Source organism: Sinocyclocheilus rhinocerous, unplaced genomic scaffold, assembly GCF_001515625.1.
Source record: "Sinocyclocheilus rhinocerous isolate Xijiao unplaced genomic scaffold, SAMN03320098_v1.1 scaffold851, whole genome shotgun sequence".
NCBI lineage: Eukaryota > Metazoa > Chordata > Actinopteri > Cypriniformes > Cyprinidae > Sinocyclocheilus > Sinocyclocheilus rhinocerous.
The window spans coordinates 1314247-1327662 of record NW_015624573.1 but is presented as its reverse complement, the minus strand read 5'-3'; the positions used below and the strand labels follow the sequence as shown (position 1 = coordinate 1327662).

The window sequence follows — 13416 nt, the reverse complement described above, 5'->3', positions numbered from 1 at the left end:
CAGCAACTGTTTGGTTACCCACATTCTTCAAAATATCTTCTTTTGTATTCAGCACAAGAAATAAATTAATACAGGTTTGGGATAACATGTGAGTGAGTAAATAACAACATAAATTAAATTTTTGGGTGAACTATCCCTTTAATGACAAGCGGCAGCATGTTTAGTTCTGTCCCTTTAAGAGCTGCAGGCATCCATTTCTCTCTGAACTGTTTACTTTCATTTTAGACATGCAAATAATGTATTTTTGTGATTGCGCATAAGTGCTGTGTCCCGTGAGCGTAACTCTACCTCTGAGTTAACATTTGAAGTGAATGTATGTGGCGTTGTACAGTATATTGAGACCACAGACGAAGGCGGCAGAACTTTAGCTGATAGAATGTGCCCTGTAGCTGGATACTACGACATTTCTTCAAAAGCAGATCGTGGAGACATTTTAATCGTCCACCATCAAAAATATTGCACACCCCTAAACCAAGTATAATCAATCTCACACACACACAAACAAGCACAACGAAATCACTTCACACTATTAAGCGGCTGTGTAATGAACATGCAAAACTGTATCGCACGTGTGCTACAGTGGTAAATTTATTCATCGCACAAACCAGTTTTTTCATAGCACGTGCATATATGTCGCACTGTACAGCCCTGGTTGTGATTAATAAACAGTCTACACTTTTCACTTTTTCATAAGAACCGTTGTCTTTGTCCACCCACTCTGAGATTAATGACCCTTAACAAAATTCAGGTAAAAAAAAATAAAATACGGCAAAAAAATATTTTTTTTGTATGTGTGTGCATTACAGTGAAAAGGAGGAGGAGAGAAGTTATTGGTTTTAGAGAAATATACAATACATAAAAACACATCTTGAGTGACAGTGACGCTTTCCAATAAAAACACTCTAGAATAAGCCATTGTCACCAAATACAAAATATACAGATAACAAAAATCGCTTAACCTTTCCTTAAGCTCAAACTCAAACCTAAAATCAAGCATTAACATTAAATAATTTCATGCTTATCCACTGATTTCGGCTGAGAGTATCTATCTGGAGCTCCCGGGACAAAGAATATTTGACAATTAATAGCTATAATTCTGAAAATTTAACTTGTGTGTTGTATACAGTTGTAAATTAATTCAGTTTTGTATATATAGGCCTAAATAATTTCTAAGCAGATAATCATACAGCTGACTACCATAGTAAGTCAAAACTGTTCAGGTGTGGGTTTTGGTCTGATTTCTGTGGAACTCCAGAGTGGTTTGAAGGAAATACCCCTCATGTGTCTCCAAAGCTTGCGTGCATGTTTAAATTTCAAAGTCGACACAAAAAAGACAATGCTTGACATGTCAAAATTTTATTTTAGTACTTATTCTGTATTTTGCTTCACAATCCACTGCTGCATTATTACAGATTATACAGTGCGCAAGGTTAAGATGACTGACATTAAGATGTTAATCCACCAAGACATGCTGAGAAGAACAACATGTGCTTTGTTCTGTGGTCTTGTGGCCAGCTCTGCTCAAAGGCCATTAAGTACTGAGTAGCTCTGCGCTGTTTATTTTGCTTGCTTACAAGTTCTCAGTACAGTAGAAAATGTTTTCGGTTCTATGGAACCATAGAGATGGTAAGGAAGAGAGCATTATCATCACCAGGGGAAAAAGAACCATGGAAACGGAACGAGGGACTCATGAGAGTATGTTCTGTACACAAGGCCCCTCCTTGAGTATTTTCAAAGAAAACCCTGTTGTCTCCTTCTCATTACTGCTTTGAAATGATGTCGCATTGTTCCAAGACAAGCGCATAGAGAGACCTTCTGTCACCTCAGAAGTGTGAAGAGGTTTGTTGTTGTTCTTGTCACATGTTTGCTGAGTGCTCAAAGCGTGTAAAGATGCCCATGCATACAAAACCAAGCCTTTAAACGCGCAGATACACAGAGCAAAATACAGACTACTGTTTTCCATTTGAGACCATTAGCTCTGCATCCCCCTGAGGGCTGTCTTTTTAATAGACATTAAGCAGACTATTAGGCTTAATTTCCTGCAGAGTCTTCATGACATATAAAGCTCATAATCTAGGCTGTCTGTAGCCATACAGCATGTCACATGCGTGCAAAGTGAAGATTGTGGGATTGAGGTTTTGCTTTAAGTTGTGAAGTTAGTTTATGTGGGCTGTTCATATATTATATATATTCATATAGTACACTACTGTTCAAACGTTTGAGGTCAACAACATTTTTGTTTTTGAAAAAGGTCTCTTAAAGGACATATCATGAAAATCTGACCTTTTCTATGTTTAAGTGATATAATCGGGTCCACGGTGCATCCACCAACCCAGAAAACATTAAAAAGAACAACCCAGTCATTTTTTGGTAAGCCTTTCTCTGCAAGCTTGTGAAAAAATGAGCCGCTCAGATTTCACTTCCCCCGTGACTGTCAGGGATTCAGTCACACCGCCCGTCTCGTTAACCAGGTCACTCTTACCTGCCTACTAATCATTGCCACCTGTCCCTGCCAATCAAGCTCCCTTTATCTCTGCATTCTCCCTCTGTATCACTGTCTGGTCTCGTAGCTTCGATGCTGACTTACCTGACTCCCTGTATGTCTGCGTACCGTCAAACTCCTACTAGGATTACCTCTCTGTGCTCCAGCGCTCCGTCGTTCCCCATGGCTCATCTGGAAGAAGGAACAAGACGTTACTTTGATCAGCTAAGCCTTTCAGTTTACCAGCTATCCGTATTCCTCCTGTTTGGATTGTTGACCTGTATTCTCTTCTGACTCCTTCGTCATTAAACCTGTTGTTTTGTCACGCATCCTAGTGTCTCCTGAGTATTTGCTGACAGAAGACCAGACCTTAAAAGCGGTATGGATTCCCGACGCCCCGATCAAGCGGACGCTCTTGGCGAGCTTGTCAGTGCCCTCCGGGCCTCCCTCACATCGATCCCCACTCCACCATCTGCCTCAGCCAGTCCCGTGGCCATACCGTCTGCTTACTTGGGCGAGGCAATGGAATGTAGCGGTTTTCTGCTCCAGGTCTCTCTATATATCGAAATGCAGCCCCAGAAATTCGCTACGGAAAGATCTAAGGTGGCCTTCTTACTCTCTCTCCTGTCCGGTCGTGCGCTGCTGTGGGCTCGTGCAATCTGGAATTCACAAAGTGCCATAATTAACTCCTTCTACGCCTTCGTGGCTCACTTCAAAGAAATTTTTGGGCAGTCTACGGGCTCGCTCTCCATACCAGATCAGCTCATCCGCTTATGCCAGGGAAGATCAACTGTGAGAGACTACACTTTGCAGTTTCGCACCCTTGCAGCCGCGAGCGGTTGGAACGAGGCTGCCCTGCTGACTGCCTACCGCCAAGGGCTCGATTCACAGATCCGCACGCAAATGGCGATTTACGATGACAATGTGGGATTGGAGAGTTTCATGCTGCAAGCCGGGCGGATCTCACAGCGCCTTACTGCTTGTCACTCCAACGATACCGCTCTTCCATCAGCTCCGCCCTCTGCCGGTTACCTTGTGCCTGAACCCATGCAGATGGATGCCACCAGGCTCTCTAGCACGGAACAAGCACGACGACTGTCATCCGGTCTCTGCTTGTATTGAGTCAGGTCAGGTTCCGATCCCTGCCTATCTCCCTGCTCGTGGGGTGCTTCCATCAAGAAACCATCTCGTTTCTGGTGCTGGAGGAAGCAACCGTGGATATCATCCTGGGACGCCCCTGGCTCACCCAACATTCTCCCAAAGTCAGATGGGAATCCAGTGAAATTCTCAGATGGAGTGAAGAGTGTTTCCAAAACTGTCTGTCCCCAGTGCCGACTCTGCCTACTTCTAACCCTAGACTCCAGATCAACTCCACTCTCGTTGAAAGCCCCGAGCCCCAGGAGTATCCATCCGTCCCATCTGACTATGGGGCGTTCCAGGATGTGTTCAGTAAGCAGGCAGCCACTCGACTTCCCCCTCACCGGCCATGGGACTGTGCCATAGACCTGCTGCCTGGAGCGAAACTCCCCATGGGTAGAGTTTATCCGCTGTCCATGCCGGAGCGCAAGGCCATGGAGGAATATATTCAGGAGGTTCTCCAACAACAGTTCATCTGTCCTTCGACATCACCTGCAGCATCGAGCTTCTTCTTTGTAGGGAAAAAGGACGGAGGCTTACGGCCCTGCATAGACTACCGAGCACTGAATTCCCAAACTGTCAAACTCCCATATCCTCTTCTTCTGGTCCCGGCAGCCCTCGAGGAACTCCGAGGGGCGCGGATCTCCTCGTTCATATCCGGAAGTGCGATGAGTGGAAGACGGCATTCATTACCCCTTCTGGTCACTATGAATACCGGGTTATGCCATATGGCCTGTCGAACTCACCGTCTGTCTTCCAGGGGTTTAATGAACGAGGTGTTCCGGGAGTTTCTCCATCGATTTGTGATAGTGTACATTGACGATATCCTTATCTACTCCCGGAACCTGGCCGAACATCGCCACCACGTTCAGCAGGTCCTCCAACAGCTGAGGAAGCATCCGCTGTACCTAAAACTTGAAAAATGTGAGTTCCACAGGACCACCGTTCAGTTCCTGGGGTACGTCATCAACCCCGAAGGAATTCTAATGGACCAGGGGAAGATTCAAGTCATTAACACCTGGCCCCAACCCCAATCTGTCAAAGATCTTCAATGTTTCCTAGGATACTCCAATTTCTATCGACGATTCATTCACAACTTCAGCCTCCTCACCGCCCCCATCACTTCCCTGCTTCGCCATCAACCCAAAACTCTTTGTTGGACCCCGGAAGCCATCACTGCATTTGAAAAGCTGAAGAAAGTTTTCTGCACCGCTCCCATCCTCAAACACCCTGACCCCCAACTCCCTTTCATCGTGGAGGTGGATGCCTCCACCACTGGGGTGGGAGCAGTGTTGTCTCAGTACCACGGAGAGCCTCCCCTCCTCCACCCTTGCGCATTCTACTCCAAGAAGCTTACCCCAGCGGAGCAGAATTATGACATCAGGAACAGGGAGTTGCTGGCCATTAAACTGGCACTCGAAGAGTGGCGTCACTGGCTGGAGGGAGCACAACACCCTTTCACCGTAATCACTGATCACAAGAATCTAGAATATATTCAAAGTACTAAAAGACTTAACTCTCGCCAAGCCCGCTGGGCCTTGTACTTCACTCGGTTCAACTTCACCATCACTTACCGTCCTGGTAACAAGAATGGCAAAGCAGACACCCTCTCCCGCCTTCATCAGCCTGACAGTCCCACAGCACCTGAGCCCATTCTCCCTCCAGCCATCATAATAAGCCCAATTCAATGGGATTTGGACGAACAGATCCGCATCGCCACTTTGACTGAACCTGCTCCGCTTGGAGGCCCAGAAGGGAAAACCTACGTACCAGCCTCCCTCCGTTTAACCCTTCTAGGCTCACTTCATACTTCACCGGGCTCTGGACATCCAGGCAGCCAGCGAACTCTCTCGCTCGGTACTGGTGGCCCAGTATGGCCCGCGATGTCTCCCAGTATGTTCACCGATGCTCAGTCTGTGTCATGTCCAAATCACCACGTCACCTACCCTCCGGAAAACTGGTTCCACTCCCCGTTCTTCGTAGACCCTGGTCCCACATCGGAGTCGATTTCATCACGAAGTACATCGTCTCCGATCGTGGGCCCCAGTTTATATCCCGGGTTTGGAAATCATTCTTCAAGCTCCTATGCGTTACCATCAGCCTTTCCTCTGGTTACCATCCCCAAACCAACGGCCAGACTGAGTGAAAGATTCAAGAAATCGGGAGGTATCTGTGGTCATACTGTCACGACAACCAACACAGCTGGAATCGATTCCTACCCTGGGCCGAGTATGCTCAAAACTCTCTGAAGCAACCCACCACAGGATTAACACCTTTCCAGTGTATACTCGGCTTCCAACCCCCCTTGTTTCCCTGAACGGAGGAACCATCCGAAATTCCAGCTGTGGACCACTGGTTCCGAGTGAGCGAGAGAGTATAGGACTCAGCTCACGTCCACCTGCAGCAGGCAGTGCGTAGACAAAGACTTCGCCGACACCAGACGTTCCCCCACTCCTGTCTATCGTCCAGGAGATAAGGTTTGGTTTTCCACTCGGGACCTACGTCTTCGCCGGCCTAGCAAGAAGCTGAGTCCCCGCTATATAGGTCCATTTACCATCCAGAGGCAGATCAACGAAGTCACTTACTTGTTAACTCTTCCAGCCCAGTATCGTGTTCACCCATCCTTCCATGTTTCTTTACTCAAACCCTTCTCTCCCTCTGCCTCAGGTCCCATGGAAGCCAAAGTACCTCCTCCTCCCCAAATCATCGAGGACCCTACCATCTACAGGGTCCGAGAGATCCTGGATTCCCGGCGACGAGGCGGCCATTTCAAAGTCAAAGTCAAAGTCGGCTTTATTGTCAATTCTGCCACATGTACAGCACATACATACAGAGAATTGAAATTGCGTTACTCTCAGACCCTTGGTGCATACAGTTAACACTTAACACTAACAGTAGACATAATACAGATAAATAGGGGTCAAAAGGAGGGAGTTCAGCTTCCTGACAGCCTGATGGATGAAGCTGTCCTTTAGTCTGCTGGTCCTGGCCTGGAGACTCCGAAACTCACGACTGTATGCGCGCTTAGAGACAGATAGACGCGACGAATACGTACAAAAACACTGCGACTCACAAGATAAAAAACACGAAAACACCGTTCTGTCGGGAGAGAGAGAAGCCGCAGCGTGTGCACGCGCCGCCATCTTGGACCAGAAAGACCATTTGGAGTACCTTATCGACTGGGAAGGATACGGCCCAGAGGAAAGATCTTGGGTCGCTCAGGATGATGTGCTAGATAGATCCTTCTCTGTTGGCTGAGTACCATCACAGTCACCCGGATCGCCCACCGCCCGTGGTCGTTCTCGTCGCCGTGTGCGGGCGTCAGGAGCCGCCCATGGAGGAGGGGGTACTGTCAGGGATTCAGCCACACCGCCCGTCTCATTAACCAGGTCACTCTCACCTGCCTACTAATCACTGCCACCTGTCCCTGCCAATCAAGCTCCCTTTATCTCTGCATTCTCCCTCTGTATCACTGTCTGGTCTCGTAGCTTCAATGCTGACTTACCTGACTCCCTGTATGTCTGCGTACCGACAAACTCCTACTAGGATTACCTCTCCGTGCTCCAACGCTCCGTCGTTCCCCGTGGCACATCTGGAAGAAGGAATTGTAGTCCGTAATGGTCTGTATCCCCTGCCACAGGCTCCGAGTGTGTCTCTGCTGTCGCTGAAACGATGGGCTATCCTCCTGGAGTACGTTACTTCGATCAGCTAAGCCTTTCAGTTTACCAGCTATCCGTATTCCTCCATTGTTGACCTGTATTCTCCTGACTCCTTCGTCATTAAACCTGTTGTTTTGTCACGCATCCTTGTGTCTCCTGAGTATTTGCTGACAGTGACGTAGAAAGGGGATCTTATTATAATATTACCACCCCTTAAGTTTCCACCCACGGCAATGCCATTTTGTTTTTGTAAGCAACAACGGCGTACCAGTTCTAATGCCTTGGTGAAAGTTCAAGCAAAGCATGAGAACTGTTCTGTCTTTTAGCTGCACTGACGAGCACAGAACACTATTTAGAGTCCCAGCCTCAGAGGAGACCAGAGCAGTGGATTTATTGATTTATTTACTGTATATTACGCTGCTGCCAAACAGATTTAATATAAACATGCCATTTCCCTGCTGTTAACCTTCACAGACATAACCGTCTGTTTTTGTAACTTGTGTGTTTTTAACATAAACTTGTGTATATTTGACAGTTTAAGCGTAATAAGACATGAAAGAAAACTTAGTTTAGTGTGACAGATGCTTTCTATGTGTGTGTTTTTTGGATGTGTGTGTGCTCAGAAAACCATATATCATTTAATATGCTGATTTGGTGCTCAAGCAACATTTTTTTTTATTATTATCAATGTTGAGAACAGTTGTGCTGCTCAATATTTTGGTGGCCGTTGTGATACATTTTTCTTTGATGAACAGAAAGTTCAAAAGTCTACTGTCACATTTGATTGATTTAATGCATCCTTGCTGAATAAACCTATTAATTTCTTTGCTTTTTTTAATGTAACTTTTTAAAAATTAAAGTGTAGGCCTATATGTATTAGAAATTGTCTTGTCAGTCACAACCTACAAGTAATGTTTTTGTGTATATATATATTAACATATCACCAGGTCACTACTGATTCCCACCCCTTATTATGTTGTTTATAATTTTAGACCTGGGATGCACTGTGAGTTCCCAGAGGCATCACACACACATACTGTATCATAGACATAATTTAGTATGATTTATATGCTTTTTCCTCACTAGGACCCAAAAAAATGTCCCCACAAGATCAAAAATGTTAGGTATTACTATGCTTGTGTGGATATTTGGTCTCCACTGTGTTGTGAATACAAGGACCAAACACTCACAGAGCAGGATATGGGTCAGATTACAGACATTTTGTCAACAGAGTCCTTCTACACATTCTGCCACCCCTTTAACTCATTAGCGCTAATCAATAATGCAGTGTTCCCAGCACATTTATCTCACTGTTTCTGTTGCCATGGCAACATAACAACCACAGCATTGAGGGAGATGAAAATATCAGTCAGAAGAAGAGAACAGAAAAAAAATCAGATTACGAGATGGGAACTACTGTATCAAAGAGCCAATTTTATTCTAATGTGGCACCAAGACATCAACATATAGAGGTGAAATATCTCCCATCTCTGTAATTCAGTTTGAGCATCTTGCCATGTAGCAGATGCCTCTTATGCAAAGCCAATTACAATTGTGGAACCACCTACCTGCAGGAACCTGACATTGCCAAAAAGCACAATAGATCAGGTGATCTGAAGTTCACCCTGACTTGTAACTGAACTGGCTACCACCAGCATCCATGCCATTATTTCTGCTTTTGCAATTCTTTATTGTTAATTTAGGATATGACCTCGCTCTGACTCAGGGTCAGTACTTCATCGTCTTTTGTAAGATCAAACCGCCAGATCTGCCAGATCTCTATACTGCTGACTATGGAGTAAAAAAAGAGCTTGTCTTTCAGCCCAGTCATTGAATCCAAGTTGGCGTTCTCAGTTCTCTCTGACACAGAGGACCAGCTGTTCTCAAGGGGAACAGTCACCTGTACCTAAAGGATATGCCTTTACAAAACCAACCTAAAACGTAAGAACTTCACCTTCACACTGCTAAACATTTGGAAAACATCTGGAATTGCATCTTTATATCATCCTAGGTCTGGTACTTTATTTTTTTATTTCTCATTTCATCAAATTTTTGTTGTTTCACTAACTCAACACTTTAGTAATGAGATTAGATGCAGAGGAAACTTTTACTTCTCGTTTCTCACAATAAGCTCACTTGTGTTTTCTCTAGAACTACAGAAGATATCTCAACATTAAAGTCTGCTTATATACATAATGTTTCTTTATTACTTGAACTAAACCATTAATCAATAATTTTCATATATAAACTAGACTGACTGAAATCACAGCAGTCCGATTTTTAACTATTTGATGCAATTGACCCTTCGCAAGTAGCCCTGATGTTACACACCCCGGTACAGTAGTGATGGAAAAGAGAGAAAGAGAAAAAGAAAGAGAGAGAGAGAGAGACCCTTGGCAAAGAGCTTGATTGACAGGTGATCTGACCAATCATAACGCCAAATCCGCCATATTGTCCGACAAGCAAATCAGACAGGAGAGTAGATTAACTTCGGTGGACTTGAAAATTGTGTCTTTCCGGAGTTGAAATAAAATACGTTCTGATGTTCATTTATGTTTATTTCATGCTTTAAGTAAATATGAAAAGACGATTGGTTCACGTGCCACTTGAACTGAAGCACTACAGTGATCTGTCACAACACATTAAAGAGCCACAAAACGGTATTTATTGTTTGAATTTCTTTAAAAAAAATGACAAAATTGGAAAACTAAGACTTTGTTTCTTACCAGAAGTAACCTGCTCTGTCTTGTCTATCGGGGTGTGTTGTCAGTTTTCTCTTTGCTCCGCGATGTATTTTTTTACTGCATGAGAACATGATGTATAGTGTGAGAGCGGCATGGCTTGTCGGACATAGCAACAGTAACTAAGGAGGGCGGGTTTTTGTGAAGGGTCAGTTGTAGCTCATCTTTTTCTAGCAGGTATTGTGCGCATGCACAGAAAGACAGAGATACATGCAAGGAACGCAATACAAACTAGATATTGTACCAATCTGTATCAAATATTCATTTGTTGTTAGACATATAGCGCCGTTACGCCCCGGGCGTCCCGAGTTCGAGTCCCGGCTCGTGGACCTTTCCTGATCCTGTACCCCCCCTCTCCCCCACTTCGCTTTCTGAGTCATATACTTTCCAATCCTAGTAAAAAGGCAAAAAACGCCAAAAATAAATCTCAAAAAAGCAACATTCATTTTGTGTAATGCATACTTGCCATATGTGACCCTGGACCACAAAACCAGTCTTAAAGGGATAGTTCACCCAAAAATGAAAATTTGATGTTTATCTGCTTACCCCCAGGGCATCCAAGATGTAGGTGACTTTGTTTCTTCAGTAGAACACAAACAAAGATTTTTAACTCAAACCGTTGCAGTCTGTCAGTCTTATAATGGAGGTGAATGGGAATCACGGCTTTGAGAGTAAAAAAAAACATACACAAACAAAACCAAATTAAACCCTGCGGCTCGTGACGATACATTGATGTGTAAAGACACAAAACGATCGGTCTGTGCAAGAAACTGAACAGTATTTATATAGTTTTTTACCTCTGATTCACGCAATGTCTGAACTGTCCTGAGCGGCGGTGTGTCCTTTCAGATGATGTATAAATCTCAATTTCGAAAAATTGACCCTTATGACTGGTTTTGTGGTCCAGGGTCGCAGGTAGAAACTAACTCAAATGCAACTCTGCAGTTAAATCGAGGGGAAGTCGTGGCCTAATGGTTAGAGTCGGACTCGTAACCCAAAGGTTGCGGGTTCGAGTCTCGTACCGGCAGGGATTGTAGGTGGGGGGAGTGAATGTACAGCGCTCTCTCCCACATTCAATACCACGACTGAGGTGCCCTTGAGCAAGGCACCGAACCCCCAACTGCTCCCCGGGCGCCGCAGCATAAATGGCTGCCCACTGCTCCGGGTGTGTGTTCACAGTGTGTGTGTGTTCACTGCTGTGTGTGTGCACTTTGGATGGGTTAAATGCAGAGCACTAATTCCAAGTATGGGTCACCATACTTGGCCACATGTCACGTCACTTAATGACACGTACTGTGATTAGATGTGCCAAAATACCCACTTGTTCAATCACACGTCATAGATTAAGTATATGAACTCAAACATTTCTTATCAAATTCCTCCAAGACGACAATATCTGAGCTACTCCATCCATATTAATATCATAGCGCTACTCCTCCTTTGTAAATAATTGTGTAATTTATCTAGATTTTAAGGATTTATTAGAAACATCTGAGACCAAGCTGACATATTAAACAGTCCTAAGAAAGGCATTAAGTCTCATGAGGTTTAAAATTAGGTCATTAAAAAAATGAGGCTATTCAAATATTTCATAATGAGCACGCCTACAAGATTCAGATCCCATGTTTTATGAAGGAAAGTGATCTGATGACTGCCCTATAAATAAACAGGACATCCCAGAATCCTAACAACCCAAGTCTACACTATACACAAAGGGATTTCTGCACCAAATCCCTAAAGAACATAAGACAACAAAAGGATTTCTGATAGGTTAGCTGATTTTATAGGTGAACAATGAACTTTACACAGCACCTCCCTTCTGCTTTCTGTCTTCCATCTCATCTCCTGTGTGACATGATCTCTATACTGGAAAACGAGAGCGAGCACATAAATATAAGCCCTTTTAACTTCCAGCAGACATGTAAACACAGGCCTGGAAGATTCGTAATGCTCCATAGACAAAGAGAGAGAGGAAGAGGAAGGAGCGCAGTAGTTCACTCACGGTTTACTTTGTCCAGAGTCCTCTCTCCAGCCATAAAAGGCAAAAGTCTTCAGGCCTTGATCTCACTCTCAGCCAGCTGAAAGCTCTTCACAGGCTCTTGACCAGGCTTGACTTGTTCTCAAATGCTTGCTACATAAGATATCCAGAAAGCCAGCAATGCAAGCCACTATTTATGGAACCAACAGTGCCTAAACTACACACACCTGAAGGTCAGAGAGCAAACTCCCTTCAGAGTTTCCTCTCAATGGAATCACAGAGGAATGGACAAGAATTGTTCTCAGTATGCACCTCAGAAAATGAAGCAGTGTGGAAATTATCAAGGAGAGAGAGAGGAGAAAAGAGAAGGTCCTTCTGAGATCTAGAGCGCTGATTAAATCCGGAAAATAAAGGAAGCCTGTGTTCTTAGAGTAACCGGACAAAATTACCCCAGAACACAATTACACAATTATGTGAAGTCGGTTTTTCATAGCCAACAGCATAAGTCAAACCATGAGAAGAGATTTTTTTAATGAAAATATAAAGTGCAAATACACTGAAACGAGAAAACAAGGCCAGAGAAAGACCACATTTAGATGGCAATCTGAAGGAAGACACGACTGTGTATGCAAGAGAGGAACAAGATAAGAGTGAGAGAAGAAAGATAAAAATACAACATAAATGAAAGTGTGTGAGACAGAGAACGAATCAAGATATACCTGGGCTCAACTCCTCTTTCGGTTTCTGTTCTTGCAGATTCCTTGTACATTTCCCCTTGATGTGGTTTTGAACAGAACAGGAAGGAGAATTCTGTTGAACCTCAAGCATGCAGCATGAGCAGCGTGTGCTTTTCTGTGGCTACAGGGGAAATTACAGTAAAAAAAAAAAAAAAATCAGAAGCATTTTAGTCCTGTTTTCCAGTACAAATATTAAATCCTCTAAAAAAAGAAATTGTGCATATGATAATAATCAGAGATTGTATCTGGAAATAAAGGAATAGTTCAGAAAATGAAAATTCTGTCATTATTTACTTTCCCTAACAGAACTGTAAATCATATGGCTTTCTTTCTTAGAAAATAGTATAATTTTAGAAACATGTCTAACCTTTTCAATAATGAAAAACAATGAGGACTGGGAATAAGAACAGTTTAGTAAAACTATTAAACATTTTTGTTCTTTGTTAATAACATATAGTAATAAAATAAGGCTGAAATAAAATAAAATATAAATAATAGATTAAACACATAAAAATTAGAAATGTTGCCTTTCCAACGAACTGAAATCAAATGAGTTTAATCTGAAGTACTAAAATATAATAAAATGACAAAGCACAATAACTACTAAAACCAAAACTACGATAAAAATGAAAACGGAAAAACTAAAATAAAAACTTTTCTGTTTTAAGTATAAATTACAATG

General features: G+C 43.5%; 1 protein-coding gene across 1 annotated transcript in view; it reads right to left on the bottom strand.

The window, feature by feature from the left end:
• The window catches only part of b3gnt2b (UDP-GlcNAc:betaGal beta-1,3-N-acetylglucosaminyltransferase 2b), a 30895-nt gene extending 18052 nt beyond the window's left edge, over positions 1–12843 (bottom strand). Inside the window, exon 1 of the mRNA XM_016558360.1 lies at positions 12717–12843. The gene's annotated coding sequence lies outside the window, so the exon portion shown is untranslated. The remainder of the gene's footprint in view (positions 1–12716) is intronic.
• Positions 12844–13416: the final 573 nt, after the last annotated feature.